The following is a 13,822-nucleotide window of genomic DNA, read 5'->3' as shown; positions in this document are numbered from 1 at the left end:
TAGATGCACCAGGAAGGGGAGTTACAGGATGTGCCCAAGGTTGTGCTTCTGGGCAGGCAGCTCGGTCTCAAGTCAGCTGTCTCAGTAGCTATGCTGAGTCTTTGGGGAATGAGAGGGCTGGATGTAGGACTTGCAAGTGGAAGGAAGCAAATAAAGGGGCCTCTTTCCTCCAGTGGAGGTGAAGACAAGCAATTGCCTGCCTTAACCAACCTGGTACTTCTCATTCACATCACTGAATTGAATAGTTGTTTGTTTGTTTGTTTGTTTCTTTAATAAAGTTCTTATTCATGATTGGCATTGGAGATTTTGAGATCTGCCTCCTGGGAAGAACTCCAGAACACCCACAGAACAGACACGTCTAGGCAAAAAATCAGGGAAAACCAAGCTCAATTCTCCTGTCTTTCTTCCAGGAAACCTTCAAGGTAGCATGACTGCAGCATTCTCACAAAGCAGCCAATGGACGCGATATCTTTAACTCTGGAAGCTGAGTTCGAAAGCAGGGGAAGGGTATGGGTACTTCTGATAAGTGGACATGCGCAGTGGTGCTGTTTGGACGGAACCAGAGCAAGCCTTAGGATGAAATACTCGTTGGGTCTTTGAAATGCTACCCCAGGCTCAGAGTTCAGCAAGAGCTGCCCTGAGCACCAACTGAGTCCAGCATGAAGTCCCTATGGCTTTTTAAACCTCCACAGAATGTTCACTCCCCAGGACAGTATAGAGACCAACTGAAGCAGGGTCGGGAGACAGTGAGGATCCAACATGAACACAGGGCGTCTGTCACGTACCTAGAGTTCATTAGAAGGGACATGTCTCAGTGTAAGCTTGATTTGATCCTCACAGAGACTTTAAATGGGAGAGACCTGGTCTGAGGGACAACCTATTTTTTTTTCCAACGAAATCACCCCAAGCTCCTACCCATCCCTCTATTGTTCCATTTGGTTTGCTTTGCTTTGTTTCGAGACACCGTCTGAGAAGGAAGCGCTTGGCCTATGCCTCCCACATGCTGAGATTATACAGGCATGCGCTGCCATGCTGGATTCAGAAGTTTTAAGAAGACAAATTGGCCAGAGTCTGTAGTGATGTACGCAGTAAAACTTTCTCCCAAGTTTAGCTCCCCTGCCTCCTCTGAGGAGGCCTGGAGTTAGATGAGAACTAGGAAAAAACCTCACCTCTCACGTTGGGATTCATCGTTGTTGAAATTGTTACATACTTCAGTTCTTGGGAGAAAACTAGCTCACCTCATTCAACTTCCCTACATTGAGCAGTAGTGAGGACGGCCTTGCTTCTTTTCTGTGGAGTCTTCTTGGTCAAGCCGCATCATATCCCCCAACCTTAAAGAGAGCAGGAAGGAGTGGGCATAGAAGCAAATGAATGGATGGCATTTGTCCTTAAAGTAACGTCTACCACCAGTGGAAGGGGAAGCCCTGGGTCCTGATAATACTAAACCCCAAGTGAACTAGGTTGTGGGGGGGAGGGCGGAAAGGGGGGGAGGATGGGGAGGGGAACACCCATAAAGAAGGGAGGGGGGGGGGATGTTTGCCCGAAACCGGGAAAGGAATAACACTGGAAATGTATATAAGAAATACCTGCAAAAAAAAAAAAAAAAAAAAAAAAAAGTAGCGTCTACAGTCCTATGCACTGCAATCTCACCTCTGGTACCTCCACCATCACAACTCAGCCTGTTTCACTGAATTTCCGTGAGATGATCTATGATCCTTCTAATGTTCTACTCTGTTTTAAGTTTTTCCTCTCCCTCAAAACATACAGAAATGGGAATGAAAATAAGCAAGAATTAGAGAAATTTGTCTTTCCCCTACTCCTCCCCCCATTTCTCTGTGTGCATGTCTGTGGGTGCCCATGTGATTGTCTGTCTGTGTGTCTGTCTGTCTGTGTGTCTGTGTGTCTGTGTGTCTGTCTGTGTGTCTGTCTGTCTGTCTGTCTGTCTCTCTCTCTCTCTCTCTCTCTGTGTGTGTGTGTGTGTGTGTGTGTGTGTGTGTGTGTGTTGCAAGACCGGGAAAGAGAGTATGCATATGACGTGTATGTGTGTACATGTGCCACGGGGCATGTGTGGAGGTCAGAGGATGACACTGTGGGGTTCACTGACTCCTCCCACCTCTGCATGGGTTCCAGAGATAGAGCTCAGGTTGTTATTCTTGTTTATTAAGCATACCACCCACTGAGAGATCTCAGTAATCCAAAATTTTGTGTATTTTAGCAATTTTTCTTAAGTGCATGTGAGTACAGGTGCCCCTGGAGGTCAGAGGCATCTGATTCCCCTGGAGCTAGAGTTACAGGTAGATGAGAACTGCCCAGGGTGAGTGCTGGGAACTGAACCAGGGCTCTTTGCAAGGGAAATACATGCTTTTAACTATTGAGCCATCTCTCCAGCCCCCAAGTATTTTTCAAGCCTGAATTGATTTGCGGTTGATGGGTATGGCAAACTATAGTTTCTAAAGATGGCCTCATCTATCATGTTCTTCCAGACTTTACCACTCTGCCATTGACTAGAAAAGCCCATCTTCTTTTTTTAAAGGAGCAGGGCTCTATAATCGTATCAAGTTCTAGAGTATGGCAAGAGCGATGTTATCTGATGTCCAGGTCATAAAAGCATCCTGTGCTTCTGATCTGTTTTCTGGAGATGCATGCTTTTGCCACTCAGCCACAATGACACGAGAAAGCTTAAGCAACATTGGAAGGCTATGTGGAGATGACCTAAGGTTGTTTTCCCATAGCTCTGGCTGAACTCATAGCTGAGATTCAGAAATAAGAGCAAAGCATTTTTAAAGCAGCTATTCTGGCCCCCAGCTAATTGTGTCAAACTGGTGCCATGTAGAACAGAGACATGTTAGCCCTGTAAACTTTTGCCCAAATTTCAGGTTCATGAGCAAGATAAATATTTGATATTGCTTTAAGAAAATAATTCTGTCATGTAGGCATACCTGGCAGGTAACTTGAGACCCACTGTTCATAGAACTTGTCATTTTCAGCATTCAGAAAGAACACATTTCAAGTTTTACTGCAACCCGTCAAGTTTTGAGGCGACTGCTGGCTACTTATTTGATGTGTATGGCTTGAATCTCAGATGCTATCTGCTTTAGCTTCACAAATTTTATAAGACTTTGGTATTCAATATATATGAGCCATGAGCCAGGACCAACAAGACCAACTTCACCTTGGAAGTTGTTAGAAACAGGGAATATTGATCTCTCCTCCAAACTTACTGGATGCAGGATTTGCATTCTAACAAAATGACTTTCTATTCATTATATGTGGAGAAGCAACCCTATGAAGAATAAGCCTGTAAAAATGTAATTATCTCTAGGCATTGGACAATAATTTTCTTTTATTTAAAATATTTTTTATTGTGCTACAACACACATAATATAAAATCCATCATCTTAATAATTTTAAACGCATAGCTTAGTATTATTAAATGAACTTATAATGCACACGTATCACTACTCTATCTCCTCTCAAGCTTTAAAACTGAAATTATATGCATTAAATAAAAATTACCCATTTCCTAGGTTAGTTTTTTCAGTAGAAGTAGATTTTTTTTTCTCAACTTTGAAACAAGTCTTTCCTTTATACATGATTTGATGTTCATCATTTTATTCTACTGCTGGCTTTTGGTTTAGTTTGTTCTTTTAAAAATGTCTTGGGTTGGGGATTTAGCTCAGTGGTAGAGCACTTGCCTAGCAAGCGCAAGGCCCTGGGTTCGGTCCTCAGCTCTGAAAAAAAAAAGAAAAAAAAATGTCTTATGTTGGGCTATGAAATAACTAAGTGGTTAAGGGCACCTCTATTCTTGGAGAGGACCTGGGTTTGAGTCCCAGCACCCTTTGTGGCTCACATCGACCTGTAGCTCCTATTCCAGGGGATCCAGCACCCTCTCTTGACTCAGAGGATACTCTGCACAAATGTGGTGCACATACGCATGTGCGGGGAAAACATTGATATATATATATATATATATATATATATATATCAAAGTAAATGCAATTTAAAAAAATTCTTTGTGTTGTAAAGTTAGCTTATTGGTTTGGAACCTTTCTAATTTTCTAATGGAAGCCTTTCTAACTATAATTTCCTCTCTTAGCATGGTTCCCACTGTTTCCCATAAATTTGATATATTGTTTTTCCATTTTCATTTGCCTTGAAGTAGTTTCCAATTTCCCTTGTGATCTTATTTCATTCGTTTGCTAAGAGTATTTGACTTTTTTTTTATAATTTGTAAATGTTCCAGTTTTATTCCGTTAATGACTGTTCACTATGCCACTGTGACCAGAGGGAATATTGTCTCTGCTGAATCGAGTTGGCTCCATTGTGATGGATCCTTCCCTTGTGCTCTACTTGGTTAGACGATCTGCTGCTAAGGTGGGATTTTGAAGTCTCCAACTAAAATATGCAACTATTTCTGTTTTCAAATCTTACAGCTTTTATTTCATGTATTCTGATGGTTAGTAGACAATCAAAGGCACGATTGTGTTTGTAAGTAGTTATCATTGCTGTAATTTTTTGATTAACGTAAAATGTCCTTTGTCTCTTGCAAACAGTTTTCAAGTTTATTTTGGCTGACATTCCTTTCTTTAGCCTTGTTTTCTTTGGGTTGCTATTTACAAGACACAGTTCTCCATCTTTTTACTTTCAACCTATTTGTTTCTTTGGGTCAAAAATGAGTCTCTTGTAGATGGGATATAGTTCGGTTATTTTTTTAAAACTAGCCTGTTAATCTTTGTCTTGCAGTTGAACGCTTTCATCCATTTGCATTTCAAGTAATTACTGATAAGGACAGGCTTGCTTCTGCCACTTTTGCTATGTGTTTTCTGTCTTCCAAAGCCATGGCTTTTAATCCCTTATTTACACATCGCCATCTCCTTTGGTGTTTAGTTGACTTATATAGTGAACTGTTTCAACTCTTTCCCATTTCCTTTTGTGTGTATCTTCAGCTATTTTCTTTGCAGTTACCATGGGGATTACATTTAACATCCCAAGTTACATAACTCTAATTTCAATGCACAGCGGTCTAACTTCAATGACATATAAATACTGTCCTCCTTTATGGCTCTGACACTGTCCCTTCCAGTTGTTGGTGTTATTAAATTACATCTTTATATGTGTGTGCCTCAAAACACAGATGAATCATTTCTTTTAAGTGCATTAATCTTTTTTAAAATTATGTAGAGAACCAAATGTGGAATTCTAAAGTCAGAGTAATGGTACTTGTTAGACTAATGATTGTTTTCAGAGAATTAGTACCATTTCCTAAATCATATAGAGAGAAAGGTATAATAAATGTATTTCACTGATACATGCTTTTATAATTGCCCTTATATTTACATTAATTAAAGTTTCTATTTATGTATACAAATTCAGGTTACCATCTGAAGTCTGTTTACTGTCCCTTGCAGGGCATTACTGTCAGAAATTTCTTGCATGGCAGATCTAGTGGTATAAACTCCCCCAACTTTTGTTTATCTTGCAGTGCCTTAGATTCTCCTCCACTTTCAAGGGATACTTTTGGCAGATATGGCAGTCTTGGCTGATAGTTCTCTTCTTTTTGTACTATGATTGTATTGGCCTATTGTCTGCCAGCTCCAAATTTTCTGGTGAAAAGTTCGATGTTACTCATATAGAGGAGGGCCCCTTGTATACGCTACACTGCTTGCCATGTTCAGGCTTCTCTCTTTGTCTTTTAAGTTGATGGCAGACGTCTCGTTAGAGTGCCTGGTGCCCTTCTTCCCAGCAAAAGAAGACCCAAACAGAAACCAAACAACTACTTCTTGACTTGAATGTTCGGAGCTCAGTGCTGGAGCAGTGAGGAGACATAACAGAGATGTATGGGACAGAGATCCATGATGGCCGTGTAGAGAAGGGAGTTATGGATAGAGAATAAACTGTCTCATCTCTCTAGTTGATATCAACACTCAACCAAGAATGACTGCACATCAGAGAGAGGGTGTATAGGAAGCTACAAACACACACACACACACACACACACACACACACACACACACACACACACAAAGTCTACTCCTGGCAAAGCCTGAGACTCTCACAGTTCTCCCTGACATTGGTTTGGAGAGCTATGGAAGATGATGAAGGAACCCAGGCTACCTTGTACCTACTAGCTGTATTCCCACCTCCCAATACTGTCCTAGGATGAATTTTCCTGGCAGGGGTTCTGTGATATAGTAGTTGACTGTCCTTAGGAGTCCTGTGAACCAGATGGGTGACACTACCCACGTACTCTCAGCTTCAAGAGGTAGCCAGGCAATTCATGATTAGTAAGTTGACCCATCAGAGGCCCCTAGGAAACAAAAAGGCAGGCTTGGCCTTGTAAGGAAGCTAGGAAGTCTTTCTTGAGAACTTCAGCTCTTTAAGTTGCCAGGGAAGCAGCCAGGTGCTCTCACTTATCATTTAATGGCCATAATTAGGAGTTTCACAGCCTATATGGAGAGACCTGGCCTACCAAGGCCCCCAGGAAGCATCTGGGTAGCCTGACCCATCCATTGTCAGCTCTAAGACTCAGTTGGACAGCCTTCTGTGAGTTAATATAGCTCATGGGGGCCCACAAGTCACCTGTGCAGCTCTAGACACAATAGGTAATCTACCTGCTCCTACTTGCTGTGTTGTATCCCTGAGTCCCACTTGGCTTGCATGTTGGTGGATCTGCTGCCTCTCTTTCCATAGACACTCTACACAAAGCCATCAACTACAGCTTTAGACACTAGATGGAGGTATACTACTGAACCCAACTAAAACCAAAGCCCAGATAGCCTACCAAGCCAACATATTAAACATTATCACAAAAGTTGTTTTTATGAAATTAGAGGCATTGTATCGGCTAGATGTACAGATATCAAAAAGAGATACTAGAAGCACAAGATACTATGTTACCAGCAGAGGAATACAATAATTTTCTATCAATAATAACAAAGAGAAGAAAATGAATGAAATGCCTAAAATTCAAAATAATAGTTTTGGCAAAATTTAATAAGATATAAGAGATACAGAAGAAAATTGGCTAGTCATAATTGACTGGATCTTTGAGAGGGTCATTAGTAAAGAATGTCTGTGGGCACATTGCCTAGAGGACTATCATGTGGGACAGTAGCTGAGGTCTCCTTGATGACCTGGAGGTCAACACCATTGTTTGATAAACTGATCACCCAGACATAAAGGTGGAAGAGAAAGCTGTGCTCTTCTTGAGCAAGTGGGTCCAGTGTGGCCTATGGGCATCAGATTTCCCACACAGACTCACACAAATCACTCTCCATGGAGCTTCTAGGCCTTCAGTTTCCCTTTAGACTTATCATTGGTTCTCCTCATCCTGAGGGTTCCAGGTTCTTACACTGAACATCTCCCGATTTCTCTGTCTCCCCTACAAGTAGCCATTACCAAACAATGCAGCTTCCAACTGTGATAACCAGTCTTCTTTTATAATCAATGGTTCTGTGCTTCTGGAAAACCTTGATTAATACAATCTGAATGAGCAATTCAACAAAGAAGTAGGTAGAAATGAAGAGTCACACGGAAACGGTGAAACTAAGAAACTCAGAAAGTCAAAGCACAACCAGCAACTGACACAGCCAACTGCACAGAGGATGAATTTCTGAACTTTAATTTAGGCTTGGATATAAACCTGTCAGAATTTTTTAAAAGTCATCTTAGACTTGTAAGACACCACTAAGAAAGTAAATACTTAAATTCTGTGTATTCCTCAAGGAGAGAGGTAAATTGATAAAATATATCCAGTGAAATAGAAGCTGAAACTCACTTCACAAACATGGACAGACAGACACGCGTGCGCGCACACACACACACACACACACACACACACACACACACACACACACGCACAATGAAAGCACAGGGACTGGAAAAAGACTGTTCATGAAGATGGAGAGCAAAGTTGAGCAGTTCTAGCTATACTTACACCTAAGCAAAAGCTAGAAAAAGAGACTACAAAAGTCACTACATAATGAGTGAGGGATCAGTTCAACAAGAGGATATAACCATCCTAAGCACACGTGAACCCAATTCTGGAGTGCCTAATTATATAAGCCAAACATCATTAGAACTTAGGGGAGAGACATATTTCTACAGAATGCTAGTTGAGGGTTTCAGCATCCACTCTCATCAATGGACAGATTGTCTAGACAAAATGTTAGGGAAGAGACACAAGAGTAAAGCTGTACTATAGAACAAATGGACTTGACAGACGTTTCCAGAACATTTTGCCCAGTCACTGCAGAATATACATTTTTCTCATCGGCATATGGAGCATATTCTAGTTTCACATCTGTTACTGTGATAAAATACCCTGACGAAAAGCCATTTGGGGAGAAAAGAGTTTATTTCAGCTCAAAATTCTAGGTTAGAGTCCACCATAGCAGAGAAACCACAGTGGCAGAAACGTAAAACAGATAGTCATATCACATCCACAATGTAGGACAGAGACGGACACATTCACATTTCCTTGTGTGGTGGTTTGAAAGAAAATGGCTTCCATCAGCTCATAAGGAGCAACACTAGTAGGAGGTGTGGCCTTATTGGAGGAGGTGGGGCTTTGTTGGAGGAAGTGCATCACTAGGGCATGGACTTTGAGGTCTCAGAAGCATAAAACCAGGCCTAGTGGTTCATATCTCTGTTCCTGCTGCCTGCTGATCTGAATGTAGAACTCAGTTCCTTCTCAGCACCAGACTTCTTGCCATGATGATAATGGAATAAATCTCTAAGTCAACCCCAATTAAATATTTCCCTTTATAAGAGTTGGTCATGGTGTCTCTTCACTGCAGTAGAAACCCTAATGAAGACAGCCTGCTTATTTGCTTGTGGTCAGCTACTCTTCTCCAGTTTTATAGGGTTCAGAGCTCCCTGCCCTGGAACTGGGGCCACCTGCAGTAGGTTGAGTATTCCCAAATCAATTAATTAAGACAGTCCCCCTCAGACATGACCACAGGCCAACTTGATCCCAACAATTCTTCACTGAAGCTTTCTTCCCAAGAGAATACATGCTGTGTCAAGTCGATAATTAAAGCTAACCATCACAGACCGCTTTCCAAAAGGGACCCTATGTTAGATCATAAAACAAGTCTCAACCAATTAAAAGGGGCTGCAATCAATCATATGATATAATTTCCATAACCACAAAACTGTAGACTAACAAAAGGAACTTTAGAAATTGTAAAGTACGTGGAAACTAAATAGTATATTCCTGAGTGAACAGCAGGTAAAAAGAAGTAAATTAAAAAATTCTTAAAACGAATGAGAATGGGAAACACAATACAGCCAAATTCATGGGATATGACAAAACAAAGAAAGCTCCTCAAGAAAAGCAAGAAGAAGCACTTTAAGAGGTTGGCATAGAGGTGATCTTTTTTATTATTATCAAACTTCCAAAGCATAGGTAACAAAACCAAAAGTAGACGAGTGATTACATCAAACCCAGGAGGCTTCTATATATCAGTGGCAATAATCAGAGGAGGACAGTGGCAATGTGAAGTGTAAGAGAGAACATTTGCTTATTTGATGAAGAATTAATTTCCAGATAATTTAGAGAATGAAAACATAAATACAGTTATAAGAAGCAAGTGATCGAAACACTTTTTTTTTTAAATCGGGTATTTTTTATTTACATTTCAAATGTCATCCCCTTTCCCCTACCCAATCACCCACTCCTTCCCGCCTCCCCACCCTAACATTCCCCTACAATAGGGGGTCCAGCCTTGGCAGGACCAAGGGCTTCTCCTCTCTTTGGTGCCCAGCAAGGCCATCCTCTGCTACATATGCAGCTGGAGCCATGGGTCTATCCATGTGTACTCTTTGGATGGTGGTTTAGTCCCTGGGAGCTCTGGTTGGTTGGTATTGTTGTTCTTATGGGGTCGCAAACCCATTCAGCTCCTTCATTTCTTTCTCTAACTCCTCCAATGGGGACCTTGTTTTCAGTTCAATGGTTGGCTGTGAGCATCCACCTCTGTATTTGCCATGCTCTGGCAGAGCCTCTCAGGAGACAGCTATATCAGTCTCCTGTCAGCATGCACTTCTTGGCATCAGCAATATTGTCTGGGGTTGGTGACTGTATGTATATGGGCTAGATCCCCATGTGGGGCAGGCTCTGAATGGCCGTTCCTTCAGTCTTTGCTCCAAACTTTGCCCCCATATCCCCTCCTATGAATATTTTTGTTTCCCCTTTTAAGAAGGACTGAAGCATCCACACTTTGGTCGTCCTTCTTCTGGAGCTTCATGTGGTCTGTGGATTATATCTTGGGTAATTCAGGCTTTTGAGCTAATATCCACTCTCAATGAGTGCATACCATGTGTGTTTTTTTGTGATTGGGTCACCTCACTCGGGATGATATTTTCTAGTTCCATCCATGACACTTTTCAAAAGAAGATTTAAAATGTGCCTCCTATCGCTAGCCATAGGGAAAATATCTATTAGAATCATCCCAGATAGCAGCTTACTCTCACCATATTGGTATGATCATTAATAGTGGGAAAGAGGACCAAGAACACATGCACGCATTTGGTAGGAACGTGATTTAGCACAGCTGTCACAGAGCATGATGGGAAGAGTCTCAATAACTCGAACATTAAATGACCACACTACTGAGTGTATCACCCCCAGATGAAATCAACATATCAAAGGACTCTAATTTACTGTAGTCTTATTCATACTATCCAAGATGTAGAATCAACTGAGGAGCTGGAAACCAAGACTCCAAGCACTAGGAAATGATAAGTAAAATAAGGCCACAGGAGTGCTAACAACAGTGTATCAGATTATCACATTATATCCCCCAAATATTGTAATTATGTGCCAACTGAAAGGGGGAAATAATCAATATTTTCTTAGAAAATGATGAATATTAGGCTAGATGTGTTGGTATCTACTTGTAATCCCAGCACTCAAAATGTGGGAGGATCATCTATAAGTTCAAGGACAGCATGTAGTAAAATCTAGGTCCTCATGGTGAGACTCTGTCTAAACAGACTGACAGACAAGTATAAATATTAAAATTCCACCACTCCGACCCAATTTGATCATAATGTCTTGTTTGTGTCTTTGAGTTCATTTTACTTGGCATTTATTTAGATCTCAGATGTTTATATCCAAATTTCCACTACGTTTGTTTTGGAAACTTGAATTTGATGCGGTGATAACTTTGAAAAATCAGAATTCTCTTTTCCTTCACATTGTCTGCTTTCAATCGTGTTGTTTATTATTTAGAACAAAAACTGCTTTTGAAGTTCAAGGACAATTTGATTTGAGTTTGAGAGAAAAACAACAACGCAGGTAAGCTAAAATTCTTGGTAGATGCCAAGAGTGGTAGGGGGGAAGAGGAGGAAAGGGTGGGGAGGAGGGAGTGACAGAGGGAGGGAGAGAGGGAGAGAGGGAGAGAGAGGGAGAGAGGGAGAGAGGGAGAGAAGGAGAGAGGGAGAGAGGGAGAGAGAGGGAGAAAGAGGGAGAAAGAGGGAGAGAGAGAACTTTTAAGATATGGTCCAAGAGAGCAGAGGAGCTCACCAGTAGGTCAGTGAGTAGTGTTATGGAAGAGGGTGGGGTGTGATTCAGAGAAAGATTAAGAAAGCTGAATGTTAGGGGAAGGATACTTAAGTTTTGGCCAGTATCCCCCCCCCCAAAAAAAAAAGGAACTAAAAGAAAGGAAAAATTGTGTTTTTCCGAGTAACTGGGAAAGCCAGAAGGCTACATGGCGAGGCCTTGTAAGTGGGTGCTGTTATTTTGAAATAATGCTAGTTGGATTCGCCCTGTATCAAGATTAGATCACAGCGCACAGTTCAGGTTTCTCAGGTATTTTTTTTTTTTTTAACTTGAGGCTGTCCTCAGCTATTTTTCGAGCTTCATCTCTGTTGCTGTGATGAAACACTCTGACCAAAAGCAATTTACAGGAGAAAAGGGTTTGTTTCGCTCTACAGGTCACAGTCTATGATGGAGGGGAGTCAGGGCAGGGGCTGAAGCAGAAACCACAGAGGAAATGCTGTTGGCCGGCTTGCCCACAGGACCATGCGTAGGTAGCTTTCTTAAACAGCCCAGGACTACTGCCATGGAATGGTACAGCTCACAATGGGTTGGACCTCCCTTCAATTAATGGCCAAGGCAAGGGCCAATCTTATCTGGTTGATCCTTCAGTTGAGACTCCCCTTTCAGGTGACTCTAGGCTTTGTCAAATTGGTAGAGCTAACTAGGAAGAGTGTGTCCAGCTGCTTTCTTATTTCTCCACATACATAGTTGCTTCTAAGTGTCACAGTCCTTGATGTCTGCCTCCCAAAAGAAGAATGAACCGGGGGCCATTTAATAAAGATCGGTGCCCTGGAAGTCACTTAGGCCTGAGAGGGCAGAACTTGCAGCAAGCAAGATGGACAACAAAGGCCTGAGGTGGATAAGTAGCCCGTGCTGGCCTCAAACTTGTAGTCCTCCTGCCTCGCTCTTCCAACTACTGACAGTATGGGCATGAGCAACCACAGGGGGCTGGTTTGGTGCCTTGGTTGGTGACACATTGGTGACAAGTCAGAACACTCAGTCATCAGAACACTGATTCCAGCTGCTTAGAGGACAAGGTACCCTAGCTCCTGCAAACAGCGATCACCTGTGCCCACTGTCCCCGTTTCCATCAATATCCTCTGATAGCCAAAAGAGCTATCATAGTGGTGGGGCTGTGGTAGCAAGGGGAGAGACTGGGGAGTGATGTTTGCATGGAGGTACCTGGGAGAGCAAGGATCTGGGGGCTCAGGCGTTGGCTGCAGACTGCAGACTGGATAAGGTGTTTCAACTGTTTTACTCTGGGAAGGCAGGGAGGCTTCTGCTCTAGTTGACTTTCTTCTTCCTGTCAGAGAGGGTCTTAATCAGCGTAAGGAAGGTTCAGAGTTTTGGTTCCTAGCTTAGGGTAAGAAAAGCGTGGTAGGACCGGCTTCTGTGTCAGTGGGAGCAGGAGGCTGATGGCTCACATCTCAACAGATCAGGGACGGGAGAATGGGGTTGCTCAATTGGTTTTCTTCTATCCCCTTTTATTTAGTCTAGGGCCACATGAGCAGCTAATCCTTTCTGGGAATGTCCTCACAGACAAAATCCTGTGGATGTTTTCCTACTGCCCCAGGCATTTCTTAATCCAATCATGTTGACAGTCCAAATTCCCCATCCTAGGCGGGAATTAAGAAGCACAAAAAGTGATAAAATATTTTCTTCCTTCCTTTCTCGCTCCCTTCCTTTCTTCCTGACTTCTTTTGTGGTGCTGGGGATAGAACCCCATGGTCTTGTAATGTGCCAAGCAAACGCTCTACCATTGAGCCCCAGCCCCAGCTCACATTAAATTTTTTTCCATAGCTGACAACATTCCATCGTCAAATGGGTAGCATTATACGTGTGTGGGTTTGTTCTTTTTTTTTTTTTTTTTTCCAAATGGCTAAATATATATGGTAATATATGTTTAGTTTGCAAGTAAACAGATTTAAAGCACTTTAGGCTTTCCTGGGAGGAAATGTTCTCTAAGATTGGAAATTGACTGTTATTACTTTTGCTATAGTTAGGATTTGCGTGTTCACACACCGGGCCTCTCTCGGGTAAGTACTGTCATAATGATTTGATCCCTGCCCTAGAGCACAAAGGAGCTGTTTTATCTTCCTATTTGGGTTTTCAAGATTCTCAGCATGCGTAAAAGTGTATCTGCAGCCCGTTCTCCAGGGGTTACATTTGCTAATCCACAGAAGTTCTGTTTTCCCCAGTCGACAGGACTTGGAGAAGTTTGTATGATAACGACAATAATGTTGACTACAATGTCGACTTTGGTCAGTCTGCAGCCCTTCT

This window comes from Rattus rattus, chromosome 4 (genome assembly GCF_011064425.1).
Source record: "Rattus rattus isolate New Zealand chromosome 4, Rrattus_CSIRO_v1, whole genome shotgun sequence".
NCBI classification, from domain to species: domain Eukaryota; kingdom Metazoa; phylum Chordata; class Mammalia; order Rodentia; family Muridae; genus Rattus; species Rattus rattus.
The sequence above is the reverse complement of the archived record's forward strand: the minus strand, read 5'-3'. Positions refer to the sequence as shown.